We start from the raw sequence: 15,832 nt of genomic DNA, 5'->3' as shown, positions 1-15,832 counted from the left end.
TGTGCATAGTGTCTTCTCATCCTCTTTAATTTACAATTGTCATCCCTAGTCATAGCATCTTCATAACAAAAAGGCTCACTACAATCCGTATTCATGACATAGTCTAGAGACAGAGTCTATCTGGCGGTCTAGAAACCCTCACAGGCCTACGTGAAACTAGTTCAATAGGAGCCTATGGATGTTCCACCTATCTAACTATCATGTAAGACAAGAGGCTATCCATCATCCTATGGCACTCCCATCTTAGCATTAGTAGGGTATTCAAACCCTACATCATGTGGAACATGTCATACAATTTGTTCATGACTCACTACCCATCCTCCTTAAATGACACGCTATAGATCTCAACCATTTTGATAGGCTACTTATGTATCTTATCCTCATTAAAGATGGCATCATGGATGTGTACTACTCTTCTAGATTTAGGATCCCACAAGTGATAGCCCATTTCACATGATTCTCCATAGCCAAGAAAAACGCATTTCTTGGATTTAAGATCAAGCTTACTCTGCTTGTCCCTAGGTATATGCATAAATACCTCAGAGCCAAAAACACGTAACTAGGCCTCTTACGAGAGCATAACTTCTCTAGTATCTTGCCATATCCAATGGCTTACTAGGAGACCTATTGATCAAATATACCATTGTCTTTTACTAGACATAAGTAATCATAACTAGGTCTTTTATTAGAGCATACTTCTCTAGTACTTTGCCATTGAGTGGCTTGTTGAGGGCTTGCTAGGAGACCTATTGATCAAATGCATTGTTATCTTTATAACTTCAACCCAAAATCTATTAATGAGACCAGCATTGGAGAGCACGGATAGAAGGTGCACAACACCCCCTCTCCTATTGGTCCACCTCAAATCTTGCACAAGATCTCCCTTCTCCTCCCTTTGTTGAGCCACATATATAAAGCAACATGAAAAATGTTGAGGAAACTCTTGTTAGAGAGGTAAATCAAGAAGTAAGTCACATAGTAAGAAGGATATAGAATGCAAGTTTTGTAACGAAAAGGAACATAAAAAAATATTGCTACAAGTGGAAGAACAAGTAAAAAAAGAAGAAGGAAAATGAGGATGATGAAAAAGAGAAAAGCAAGGCAAATATTGAGGAAATTAATGCATGTGGCAATGATGATGGTGATGTTTTGTTTGTATCCTCTTTTGTTGATGCATTTTTGGTTGCCATGGATGATGGGATGTCATAAAATAAGCTTATGGATTTTAGAGTATCATTTCATGTTGCTTTACATAGGAAGTGGTCCTCTTACCTACTATGTGCATTGGATTATCCTTGGAAGTCCCAATGCAGTCTGTAGGATTGCCTCAAAGGGGCTACGTGCTTTGCACCAACTACATACGTAAGTATATTTGATGAATGAACTATCATGGAGCTTACAGTATGGATCTTTCCTGAGTTGAAGTTAAGAACATGCCGTTTAGGTGGAACTATTACCTATATGGACATGTCTCATGTAGCAACTGATAGAAGGTGGTCCTTTACAAACTAGGTGGGAAACCATCCATCAAAATAGATCTAGATCTTCGTCCATCCTATGACTACACACATAAAATTTACACCTTAAAATTTGTTTTTTTGGCATCCTTTCAACTACAAAAGGTGGTGTGATTGGTAAGAATAGGCCCTCCCTGTTGCCATGTCAAGCGCTCAAATTCCTCACCCCGCAAATGGGGACTCCCTATGGGCCATGGGCGGCTACTATAGAAGCCGGGTGGAAACATGCATGTAAAGATGTTATCATGCTCACAGCTCGACACCATATTGTGTTCATTCATTATTAATTTGTTTGCTTATCTGCGTTGTGTGTAAGCGCGCTATCAAGCTGAACACTGTGCCTTTCATGACCACTGCCAGCAGCCTGCAGAGCCGCATCGGTGGGTGGCCATCACCCTCACCGCCGGAGCCGCACCAGTGTGTTGCCATCACCGGGCCTGCTGCCGCCAGGTTCCTGTTTTCGTTTCTCCGTCTATTCATTAGCATTAATGATGGATTACTGCGCTGCAGGATGTTGCTGTGTACGTGTACCTCTATCAACAACGATGGCGATTTAGATGATGATGAGTGTTGGACGGCTGGACTACTGCACATAACAGAGTGTTGACAATGATGATCATGGCGCCTTGCTCAACTACTCCCGATGATCTGCCTACTTACCAGCTTGCGCAAAGCAGGAGAGTATTATGTATGCACAGTTATCGCACAATGCTTGCTGCCAGCTAATCGCTCGAGCACCGTTGGTAGCTCAAGGTCTGGATGTTAACTATCCTTAGTGATTAAGGCTTGAAAGGTGCTGCGGAGGGGCACGTCCACGAGCGCCGAAATGGTCTGTGCTAGCAGTTGAAGACATCAAATAATGCTATGCCATGCAGTTGTGTTCATTGCCCTGCAGAGGTTATCTTGCGCATTGGTTTCACGTCTGCAACTCTTTGTAGAATCCTCTCTCTCTCTGTCTCTGTCTCTGTCTCTCTCTCTCTCTCTCTCTCGTCTCGGCTAGCCGAAATCTAGATGTGCAGAAAGAAGGAATTACCAAGGCCAAAGGCAGACTCCATTAGTGTCTTGTGTATATCTCATTCAACTGTTCCTGGTACTCGTCATCAATGTCATGAGGATCCAGTGAGGAAGATGAATCATGATGCTGCGATGACTTAGAGTAATACCCACACCAAACGACCAACAACAATGTCAACTATAGCGGCTCCCACCGCCACACTGCTGGCTTAAGAGATCGATTGATGCAAGCATATCTCCCTCCAAGATACACTATCAAAAACTTTTACAGGGTTATTTTGATATCTTTAATCTTACAGTTTATTTATGATGAGATCCACCATGGATGTGTCGTATTCACCCTAGTCTTGCAGTCTTTTTTTCCTTGTGTATATATAATACATGTTTCGTATAAGGGGCGTATAACTACCAACTCCCTAGGATTGTTTTATTTATCACATTGGTATGCTAAATTTATCATTTGTTTGCTATCATGTGCTTCTTCTGCACATCAGAAAAAACATGATTGTGCATCATGACTTTAAGCTTCATCAAAATTTGAAAGATTTTTAACAAAGTCCAAGTTAGTGATATGCAAGTTTATTCTAGCTTTTCAAAGATTTGAAATATACTTACACAACATGTCAATCACCTTACTTAAGGACCCAAACCTCAAGATATACTATCAATGATGGACCAAAATTGCAAGGCTAGCTACATTGCAGTTCCATGAATTTTGTTAAATGCAAGCTATATTCTACATCTAGGAATATTTGGTACATAGCGTGTGTGAGGCGTGTGTGAGATATCATGGATCAAACTGGAGTTCTATGCCAACTAATCTTTTTGTACAACATTAGTTTGAACCACTCATTTCCTCATGCTAATAGAGGTGGTCGGTGTCATGTCCCACATTCTAATGACCAAGTTATAGAGGAGGATGAATTCTCATACACCACAGATGGATCACTTTCCCCATTGTAGTTGATCAAAAGCCCTTAGCTCCTACAAATAGAAAAGAACTAGGGACAAGTGATTCAATAATTATCATCTAGAGTAACTAGAGATGAGGGGCATAACATGTGTATATTGTGAAAACTCAATCAAGACCAAAGTTTATGTGGACCCAAGAACATCACGAGTGCTAATTTAGGAAAGGAGAAGGAATTTGTTGTTAGCGATGCAATAGACAATGAACATAATCTAGTGCAAATTGACTTGATATCTTTGTTAAATGATTGTGCTTGTTTGGCTCCCAATAGATAGCCCATTCTCTATTGGTCTTCATATCATTATAGATAAAGGACCAGGTGTTAGAAAATATTTTGCTACAAATTATAAGTAAAGTTTGGAATGCATCATAAACATTCACCTCCTTATTTACTAGCTATGCAATGGGTGGTAAAGAATGCAAACATTTTGCTACAAATTATAGGTAAAGTTACATTATTCTCCTTATCTTAATGGCAATGCAATGGTGATAAAGAATGTCAATTGATAGGTGTTAGAAGCTTGATCAAGTATGTTGTAGATAATCTAAAGACGTGGGATGAAATACCTATGAATTTATAGGACTTTTGTAAAGTGCATATCTCTTCTTTAACACCTTTTGACTTAGTTTAGGAACATGAAGCTTTAAAATATTTGCAAACTCACCTCTAGGAGTGTCATAAATTCTAGATAATGTCAAAAGACTCAATGTCAAATGCTTAAAGATAGAATATAGCAATTATAGGTTTTAAGCCCCAAATAGAGAGGTCTAAATGGTGTAGTATATTGGGTAGGCAACTAAGAGAACTACGAAGTGGAAAGCTAAAGCTAGAGATAAAAAAGGGAAGGCTTGTTACAATGTATAACTCAAAGCGTGACAATACTTTTCATACCAAACTACAACCCCAATGTTTGGATCCTACCAAGTTTGCTCATGCATATCTAGTAGCATAAGGAAATCCTTTGAAGCATAAGTCAATTGTTATAATCTCAAGTCATCTTTCATTAGGAATATCTTGTGCTACATATATAGTAGCATAAGGAAATCCTTTGAAGCATAGGTCAATTGTTATAATCTCAAGTCATCTTTCATTAGGAATATCTTGTGCTACATATTTAACGTGAACTCTAGGTCAAAATTGCTCAGTATCTAGTAGGTTCTTGCAAGACAAGGCATGATTGTCCTCTATTATCTTTACTTAAAATGTCCCAATGTTAAAAGGAGAAGAAAGGAAATAATCATTGTGATACCTTGATGTTAAAGAAGAGCAAATGAAGCAATCATTGTAATGACTTTGAGGTGGTTGCTCATAATACCTCAATGAGTAATCATCAGTAGTATATGTTAGGTGTCGTGTGGTGGGAAACTTGCTTGAGCTGTTGCGCCCAGCACGCACCATACACATAAGAGGAAGCTCACTCAAGAACACAAGAAGAGAGGTGGAGGTCAAAGCATTTTCTTGCTGGTTTCTTCTTTTTCTTTCACACACAATACAATATATACAAAGTATAGATAAGATACAATATAAAGGAAAGTGGCCCACCAAGTCAAATAGTACATAACTGACTATACTTTAATGAACTAGCGCTATAATTATACTAGTTGTAGATAGGTACAACAAACCAAATATAATAAGCGATAAGCCAATGGCCATGTGAGGTTCATAATGACCCATGACGTGTTAAGTGTAGATGTGCAGACCTATCTAACCAAGCGGTCCATTATCAATGTCCACACGTGTTGAGCTTGCCATCTCAACACTCCCTCTAAAGCTCAACTGTATCTTTGCAACTCTAAGTAAGATTTAAAAATTTCAAAGCTTCTATGTACCCAATGCCTTTGTGAAAATTTCAGCTATCTAATCATGTGTGCCAATATATACCATGTCAATCTCTCCTACAAGTACCTTCTCTCTCACAAAGTGGTAATACACCTCATGTGTTTTGTCCTAGCATGAAACACTGGGTTCCTAGTTAACCGTATGTTGCTCGTGTTGTCACAGTGAATGACAACTCTGCCATCTCCCTGCATATCCAAATCACCCATAATTTTTGCAACCATACCATCTCACATGCTGCCATAGAAGCACCTTTGTACTGAGTCTCTTTACTCGATAAAGCAACTATAGGTTTCTTTTTGCTGCTCCACATTACTCTTGTACTACCAAGGGAAAATCTAAATCCGTTGGTAGTTCTTTTATCAAACATGCTATCGGCCCAATCTGCATCTATGTATCCAAATGCCTACATATCCTAACATATCTCATAAAAAAGTCCATAATGTAGAGTGGACTTCACACACCTCAATATGCATCTAACTGCATCCAAATGAGGCTTTATAGGCATTTGCATAAATAAATTGACAAGGCCAATGGCTCTGGTTTAAAAATACGAGGAATCTAGAGCATGGCAGATGCGGAAGCTATGGAGGTTGAAAGAGAAAAAGGAAACTCATGAAGACATTGACCCTGACAAGGACAAATTGTTACATAAGTGAATTAGGTTCCAAGATTGAGACTTGGACTCATGAACACAATCTTGTGTATTGATAGTGACATGACACTTTACTGGAAAGAAAAGAGTACTATCATTGCATTAGAAAAAGAGTGCAAGTACAATGCTTTATAGGATTTGAGTGGTGGTACTTTCTCCTACTGTGCATATGGGATTCTAGTCGTGAGCCCTCACTACCCCCCACAAAGGGACTAAAGTAGATGTGATTGCAAATATTTCAACAACTAGCCTTGTGATAGTCACGTAAATTAGACTCCCTACTATCCTCCTAAATATATTAGGATCTTCTATCTCATCCCCAATATCTACCCTCAACTTTATATTTTGCTCCAATGGTACTAAAAGAGGCTCACATGCTATCATACCATACTTGGACAATATATCCAAGCCATACTCCCTTTAAGATAGCCACATACATTTTCACATCTGATCACCTCAATACCAAGAAAGTACCTTAGCTCACCCAAATCCTTCATCTCAAACTTTCTCTTCAAAAGGTCCTTAAAATCAGTAATCCCACTGTTACTGTCTGTTGTAATAATCAAGTAATAGACATAGATGACTATGATGGCCAAACATGAATCTCTCTTTCTCACATAAAGTGAGTGATTAGCATTAGAAACATAAAAAGCTAATATTGACAATATACTCTCCAAACTTGTCAAACCATGCTCTAGGTGCTTACTTCAACCCATAGAGGGCATTCTTTAACCTTCACACATATGTGGGATACTGTAAATCCTCATAGCCTGATGGCTGCTCCATGTACACCTCTTCTTGCAATTCACCATGCAAGAATACATACTTTACATCTATTTTCTACAAAATCCAACCTTTGGCTACTACCAAAGCAATCACACATCTAATAATTGCCATCCTAACAGCTGAACTAAAATCTCTTCATAATCTATGCCATATGTTTGGGCTGCTAGCCTTTTGTAACCACCTAGCCTTAATAGCATCATGCTTAATTTTGTAGACTCACTTACACCCAATATCTTTCTTGCCCTTAAGTAATGGTACTAGATGCCAAGTCTTATTAGCCTCTAATACAGTCATCTCCTCATCCATTGTTGCATCCCAATGAGCATGACCAACATCATCCTAAAAAAAAGTAGGCTTAACATTATTAACCACCTTTACAATATAAGAATGATAATGAGTTGCATAACCTTCAAAACCAAATCTTTAACTTATAGATGCACTTAAAGATGCGGGACTACTCCTTCTAGACTAAGGGTATTGTAGATGTAGTACCAGATGATGTTTCTGATCCACTAGGGCTATGTGATTCTTGCTTTCCTTTCTGCAAATAACTATCATGATCATCATCATTATCCAATGCATCGCCACTAGATGCACATCAACTACTCATCTCATAAAAAATAACATCCCTACTCACTCTGAACTCACTTGTGATAGGGTTATAATAGTGATACCCTTTCTGCTCTAAAAAATATCCAATCAAACTACATTTTTTAAGTGTTTGGATCATTCTTCTTTTGCAATTCATGTGGCACATGAACATAGGTGATACAACCGAACACTTTCAAGTGTCACACATTGGGCTTCTTGATTGTAAAGCATTTTTTTGGGGTCATTCCATGAACTATAGTTGTGGGAGTTCTATTCATAATATAGAAAGTCACTATGAATAACTTCGGACCAAAAATGTTTTTCCTTTCTACAACCCCATTTTGCTATGGGATATACTATAAAGTAAATTGTCTCTTTATTCCATGAAACCTCAAATACTTAACTTTCAAGTGTATATATGTTTCAATAATAGCCTTGAAATTTTTGAAGTGCTTAAATACATCACTCTTTTCCTTTATGAAATACACCCACAATATTCTTAAAAAATCATTAATAAATGTAATAAAATATTTTTGTATGCATAATATCAAGTATATTTTTGCTCACATCTCTACCATGTGGAAAATATTACATTGTCTACTTACAAAACTAATATGCTCCATACACTTTATAAAATTATGCAACTCTAAAAGCAAGGAATCCTATAACCAACCTTTGGATCACATTAATTTTAGCCTTTGCACATTTGCATATCCAATATGTTTGTGACATATTTCAATGTCTACAACAACTCCTTTACCTTTAGCATACATAGCAACATTCATAGTAGGAATTCCAGTATCTAAAGTGAGCATGCAGCCAACTCTACTTCCTTTTTAAGCCAACATGTACTTATCATTAAAGTCTTCCTCAAAGCAACCTTTTGTATTTAATTAAACCTGCAACCCTTGCTCTACCATTTGTCCAACAAACACCAAATTCTTTGTGATGGATGGCACATGCAATATATCTGATAGGCTCTTTGCCTGACCATCATACAAGGACAATAGAACTTTTTCAATGTGTGAAATTGGCTAGCATAAATCATCATCCGTCTATACATAACGTAGATTTTGTAAATCATGCATCTCTCCAAACTATTTAGTATAGCTGATCGTATGATTAGATATACATGAATTAATATACCATACATTATCATGTGTTCTCTTTCCTATAACAACATTTATCATATGCTGCATAACAAACAAACACCCATTTTTTCTTCATTCTGTTGTTGTAAAGATGATGCATAGTTTCCTTGCCACAATTTACTGCTACAGATATCATTCTTCTTAGTCTAATATTGGGCTGCAATATGACCTATTTTTCCACAATAATGACAAACAATACCAGAATGGCTAGAACTTCTATTCTACCATCCACCTTTTCCTCTAGAGCTCCCTTTGTCTCTAAAGTCTTTGCGACCTTCTGAAACTTACATTTCATCAAATAGTTGATTTAACTTGTTCTATTGGTTATCACCAATATGTCCCATATCATGGTCTCTTGAAGAGGACGTACCATGTCCTCTTTTTGAACTTGAGTAAAAAGCTTAGACATGTTCAGCAGTTTTTTCAAATGATTCACCCTACCTATTGATCTCTTCAGTGATTATGAGAGAGCCTAACTCATCAAAAACTAGAAACGGCTTTCATATATACTTAGAAGTGACAAATGATTTTCAAGACTTCTCATTATTAAGGCTGCACCAAGTAGATGAAACCAAATCATCATCATTAGGCATTGCATCAATAGTTGCTAAGGCATCTATAATGCTTCACACTTTCAAAACATACTCATTTATAGACATCTTCCCTTTCTTCTCAAAGTATTCAACTCTTGCTTAAGTTGAATCTTCCGTACCTTTGTATTTACTAAAAAAATTGTTCAAGCTGCATGTAAAGTTGTTACATTTTTTTATATATTCCATCATACTATTATAAATCACTATAGATAGCCAACACATTACCTTTTGTCTTTTGCATCATTCTTTTTACGCCTTTACTTCTTCTGCAGTTGCAAGCAAGATTACTTATCTCTGGCTCCTTTTCTTCACTTGAAACAAACTCATAAAGGCCTTTACCGATAAGGAAGTTCATCACACAAAACTTCCATGATGGGTAATCGTTCTTCGCCTAAAACAAACTCATGAAGGCCTTTTCCAATAAGGAAGTTCATTTTACAAAACTTCCATAATGGGTAGTTGTTCTTATGTAGCTTCTCAATGATGGGGTTTCCATTGTTCTCTATCATTTTCACAAAATTGATACAAAATAGCAAGCAAGTCTTACGCAATCTTTTACAACAAGTGCATAGCAACATACTAAGCATCCTCTTATACTGACTATCAACAATACATGTAATCTACAAAAAATTTGCAAATAAAACTTGTATTTACTGTTGTTGGGGGTAAAGGCGCCTTTGCCTAGTCGCCCGTGTATTACTACACTAATAGTACCCACCATTGCACATTGCAGGTGGCGAGCGTCCGTCACCGTCACTTTATTCTTTATTCTTTTAGTGACAGTTTGAATAAAGGAAGCTTGGTCACACATTGTGACTGTTGGAGTTCCCATTTATGTCTCTCTCTCTTCTTGCTCTTGCTCTCTGCCATAGCCCCGTCATAAATCACTTCCAAGAAAGCTTCAATCCTTCTCTCCTTTCAACTAGTATCAGAGCAAGGCTTCTCGACTTCCCAAGCTTGGTGTGTGGCATTCTTAGCTTCCATTCAAATACCTACAGTATTGGGTCTCCTTCCTAGCAGCCATAGCCGACCTTCCCAAGCTCCCGTCACTCCTCGGCTTCCCAAGCACCTTCTCAGCCTATTGAGGCACCCTCAAGGCATTGCTACAAAGGTATTGAAGTGTTCTTTTAGTGTTTTTATTCGGTTCTCGGGTTGTAGTCAATCAGGGCAGCCATAGCTCAAACCCTTGGAGCTTGTATCTTGCTCCCTCTTGCATTTGGGCACTTGAGGCTTGTTGTGTCCCTCCCTGGGCACCCCCTGGAGCCTCTAACCACTACCATTGAGGCCACATGCATGTACAGTAGAAGAAGTAGACATAAAAAGATTTGCACAATTTTTTTTGGCTGATCTAGACAGCATACTACAGCAGCTCACCTACTCCTCAGTGATGGCTATGTCATGCTTCTTTGGGCTTGGCAATGCGCTTGGCAATGATCTCTAATGTGTGTTGAAGCCTCCTTGATCATTGGCATCAGATTTGGGTCTGATCTGTACATTACTAGGACTGTTTACAACAGTCCCACAGTCATGTTATGCAAAAGTAATATTGGCATCTAATGCTATGCTTGTTTGGGCACTCCTACTTAACCGGTTTGGTACCTATTAATGCCCGATTGTTTGGGAGATGCAAGACACATGTTATGTCATCATTTTGGACTGATTTCCTCACTAAAAATACTTAATTTTGAACAGTAAATCACTGCTGTATAATAGTGGGTTGAAGCCTATTACTTCATGTTTAGTTATGCCTATTGGTTTCGGGCTATGTCTTTGGGATATGCAATGAAGTATTGACCTTCGAGGTACAACATCAAGCTTGTCTTTGATTCTAGATCTTCATTTGAGCTTGAGCTCGGCTTTGGAATGCGTTTGATGCTCCGTCTTGGATGTACATATGGCATGTATGTTACCTATGTCTGATCGGTCTTGACATGCTTGGCCTATGCCACTACTACATGCTAGCTACATTGTTTGGAGCCGATTGCTACTAGTGCCTTGACTTGGCTTGCATCTGGCTTTCTGAAACTTACTTGGGATATTTCTTGGCTTGCCAAAGTTGTATTTGGGATACAATTGATGTCTATGGATGCTCTAATTGGAGGCTACAGAACCTATATGCTCATGATGTCTTATTGATGTCTGGTCTTGGATCTTTCATCACTAGTGCTCCCTTATGGCTTTCTTGAGCTTCTTGGCTTGATCCATATGGCTTTTGTGCCAGTGGAAGCATAATTGGATGTTTGACAGACATTGAGTAAGTGGTTTATGCTATTGATCTTTGAGTCTTCTAAGACTGGGATCTTCTTTACTTGGATGTTGCATGGTTGATATGCCAAGGTCCGCATACATGTACTTGGGCTGATTTGGGCTTCGCACTCCCTGAGCATACACCTCTTTGTGTCAGGTCTTGCCAGTGTTGTGTACACTTTGCCCTATTACACAGGGGGTGTGCTGACTTACTAATAGATTTTTTTGACATGCTTGGGTGTTTGCCCGATGTCTCTATGACTGTCATATGCTAATTTATGCCCGCTTGATGCTGGTTATGCTTTGATAGTCAATGGTTGACTTGGTGCATTGATTTTGCCTATAGTTTGCTCTCATTGTACTACAGCAAGTAGTTATGTATGGATAGATGTGGAATTTTCATGCTAAATCATTGTGATTTTATGTACTTTTGATGGTACTTGGTGGGAGCATCATTAGCTATCAGTTCGTGGTCATTTTGCCTTGGTTTTGGTGGTATTTTGGCTATTTACAGCAAAAAACAACAAGTAGTTTTAAACTGTCTGCACTGTTTTGGACTGCATTCTGGGTTCTTCTTCCACTGATAGTGCTATCTTCAACATCAGTAAGCCACTAAGTTTGGCAGGTATTGGTGCAGAAATCACAGATAAAGTCACTAAGGATGCATGGCGAGCAACCTGAAACTATGGCTGATGACAAATGGGATGAGCTTGATGAGTTATGCAAGTCCACCCTCATCTTGTCTCTCACTAAGTAGGTGCATTACAATGTGGTTGAGGAAGCACAGAGTGCTTGGCAGCTTTGGGATAAAATTAAGAACCTCTATGACAAGAAAAGTCCAGCAAGTCAGATGTATTGGCTGAAGTAGCTTATGAATGTGCGCATGAAGGAGAATATGACAATGTCTACTCATTTGAGACAATTCCATGCTATTCTCAAGAACTTAACTTCACAAGGTATTACCTTTAATGATGAGGTTACTCAATTGTTTTTGCTTGGGACTCTAAGTGAGTCATGGGATGTATTCTGCACTGCCTTATGTGCTCATGCTACTATTTTAAACTTGCATGATGTAGAGAATGCTCTTTTGTTGGAAGAGATCAACCGTAAGAACTTAGATGCCTCTCGTGTGTTGCATGCTTTGACTATTAGAGGCGGAGATGGTAATGGCAAGAATGACCGTGGGAATGGCTGTAGTAGAGACTCATAGAAGTCTGGGTCTAAGTCGCGTGGTAAGTCACGCAGCAAGTCTCGTGGGAGAAATGCTAATGTGACATGTCATCATTGCAGTGAGAAGGGTCATATATGCCGAAAGTGTCATGAGTTGTGCAAAGAGAAGGGGAAAGACAAAGTACATGAAAAGTCCTCTGATTGCAACATTATGCCTGCAAAATCCAGTGTGAAAATTGAGGAGATAAATGTCATGCAGACTAATGACTCCGATGAGGAGTACATACTTGCAACTAGTTCTTGTGATGCTACATCGTTGTGACTGATGTTCACTCTATGTATGCGCAGTGCTGGCTTTTGGATTTTGGTGCTTCATTTCATGTTACACCATGCCGTGAGTGGTTCCACTCCTGTCGCACTGTCTCTGGTGGTTCAGTTTGCTTGGGTGATAACATGTCACTTGCTATTGTTGACATTGGGGATGTATGGTTGCAGTTCTCTACTAGCAATACTTTCTGTTACAGGATGTATGTCATGTACCTGCACTTACATGCAGTCTTATGTCTGCATGGTAGCTTGATGATGCTAGGTTTCATGTTTCATTTGGGGATTCTGCCTAGAAGATCACCCGTGGAAAACTTGTGCTTGCTAGAGGTGCCAAAGCTAGCAGCCTCTATCCTCTTGTAGTTGATGGGTCCTCTGTTGACCATGTTTTGTGAATGGGTTCCATCCCACATGTATCTCTTTGGCATGCCCGTTTGGGCCATATGTCCTTGAAGGGAATGAAAATACTTTCTGGTTTTGCAGGACTTACCACCCCTTGATTACGCATGTTTTGATTCATGTGAGCATTGTTTTTATGACAAAAAGACTAGGAATACACATAAGAAGTCTGGTAGAACACGCATGAGTGAGTCCCTGGCATTGGTACATTTGGATGTTTGTGGAACCATGCCCTGTTAGTCTATGGGTGGTGCAAAGTATTTTGTGACATTCATTAATGTTTTTTCGCATAAAGTCCGGGCTTAACCCATTAAGCTTAAGTCTCAAGTCTTGGTTGTGTTTCAGAGATGGCTTGCATTGGTTGAGAACCAGACTGGGCAGAGTCTGAAATCCACAGCCATGATGTAGTCTTCCATGAACACAAGATGCATAGGCAGCCTGAGAAGGAGGTAGAGATATGCATGGTTATATTCCAAGAGGAGCCATGTGCTCCTGCATAGTCAATTGGACAACATGTAGCATCAGTTGGTACCTATGATGCAGCAAAGCTTGCCGTGAGATTTGAGCCCTCGATACATTATGTCTTGGTTACAGATGCAGGAGAGCCTCTCACCTATGGACAGCATGCAGCATCAGTTGGTACACATCAGTTGATGCAGCAAAGCTTGCCATGAGATTTGAGCCCTCGATGCAAAGCTTTCCGTGAGATTTGAGCCCTCGATGCATTATGTCTTGGTTACACATGGTCCACCTGATAGATTTGAGCCCTCGATGCATTATGTCTTGGTTATAGATGTAGGAGAGCCTCTCACCTATGATGAGGCTATGCACAGGGGTGATAGTCATGAGGGCTATAGTCACTCCTGGGAGAGGGCTATACAGTCTGAGATAGACTCCCTGCACAAGAATATGACTTGGGATTTGGTTGCACTACCTCAGGGCAAGAAGGCTTTGCCATGCAAATGGGTGCACAAGCGAAAAAATACCCTTGGAAACCCCAAGCTGGCTTATAAGGCAAGACTTATCGCTAAGGGTTTTAAACAGAAGCATGGAGTTGACTTTGATGAAGTCTTTTCTCTTGTAGTCAAGATGACCATCCTACACTTGGTTTGGCCTTAGTCGCACAGCTTGAATTGGACTTGTACCAGATGGATGTCAAGACTGCATTCTTGTATGGGGATTTGCATGATGAGATATACATGGAGTAGCCTAAGGGCTTTGTAGAACCTGGTAGGGAGCACCTAGTGTGCAAATTGAAGCAAAGTCTTTATGGCTTGAAGCAGGCACATAGGGAGTGGTATCATAAGTTTGAAAGCCTTTATGTAGCCACAGGGCTACATCAGGAGTGCTATGGATCCGTGTCTTTATATGAAGAAAGCATGTGATGGCTCCTTGCTTATTTTGGTACTTTATGTGGATGATATGTTGATACTAGGGAAAGCTCATGATGAGCTGGATGCTCTTAAATCTCAGCTAAAGAAGAGCTTTGAGATGAAGAATTTGGGACAAGCCTCTCACATTCTTGGTATGCGCATTAAGCGCAACAGACATCAAGGACTACTCTACCTCCCCTAGAGGGAGTACATTCATAAAGTCCTTGAGTGTTTCCGCATGTAGGATGCAAAGCCTATTGGATATCCATTACCTTCTTATGTGAAGGTTTCACAAGCTGATTGTTAGCAGATGGATGAGAAGAGGGCCAAGACGGCTAAGATCCCTTATGCATTAACTGTGGGTAGTTTGATGTATGCCACGATAGCCACTCGTCCAGATATTGCCTTTGTAGGTACGCTATATGGCTACACCTAGCAAGAAGCATTGGGATGCCATCAAGGGTATCATGAGATACCTAAAGAGAACAACATATCTGTGTATTTTTATGGCAACCAGGATACAAGAGTTGTGGGCTACACACAGACTCCGATTATGCAGAACATGCAGATAGTAGGAAGTCCACTTTCAGCTATGTCTTCACCTATGTTGGAGGTGTTGTTTCTTGGATGTCTAGGGTTCAGAAGTATACGACTCTCTCTACCAGTGAGGCTGAGTATGTTGTGGCCACTGAGGCTTGCAAGGAGGCCATATGGTTGGGCCGTTTGGTTCATGACCTTGGGATTGATGCTAGTATCCTATGCTGCATTCTAATTCTATGAGTGCTATTCAGCTAGCCAAGAATCCGGTCTTCCATGCGAAGACAAACCACATTGAGGTGAGATATCACTTCATATGTGGGGTCGTGGAGGACAAGTCAGTTGACCTTGTCAAGATCTCGACTGACAAAAATCTTGCAGATTTTCTCGCAAAGAGCCTCACTAGTGAGTGCTTTGCCTTCCCTAAAAGATTGATGGGTGTTGGATGAGATGATGTTTTTTCTCATCCTGTTGTACATGTGTATATTGTACTGTCTTTTCTTTTTTCTTTTCACTCCTGATTGGAGTAGATTTGCCTTTAAGTGGGAGGTTGTTGGGGGTAAAGGGGCCTCTACCTAGCTGCCTGTGTATTACTACAATGATAGTACCCGCCACTGCACACTGCAGGTGGTGGGCGCCTGTTGAGAGTGGAAAAAGACTAAATTTTT

Source organism: Lygodium microphyllum, chromosome 22, assembly GCF_053477565.2.
Source record: "Lygodium microphyllum isolate KBCC chromosome 22, Lygodium_microphyllum_v1.1.10, whole genome shotgun sequence".
NCBI lineage: Eukaryota > Viridiplantae > Streptophyta > Polypodiopsida > Schizaeales > Lygodiaceae > Lygodium > Lygodium microphyllum.
Note: the sequence above shows the minus strand (reverse complement) of the source record.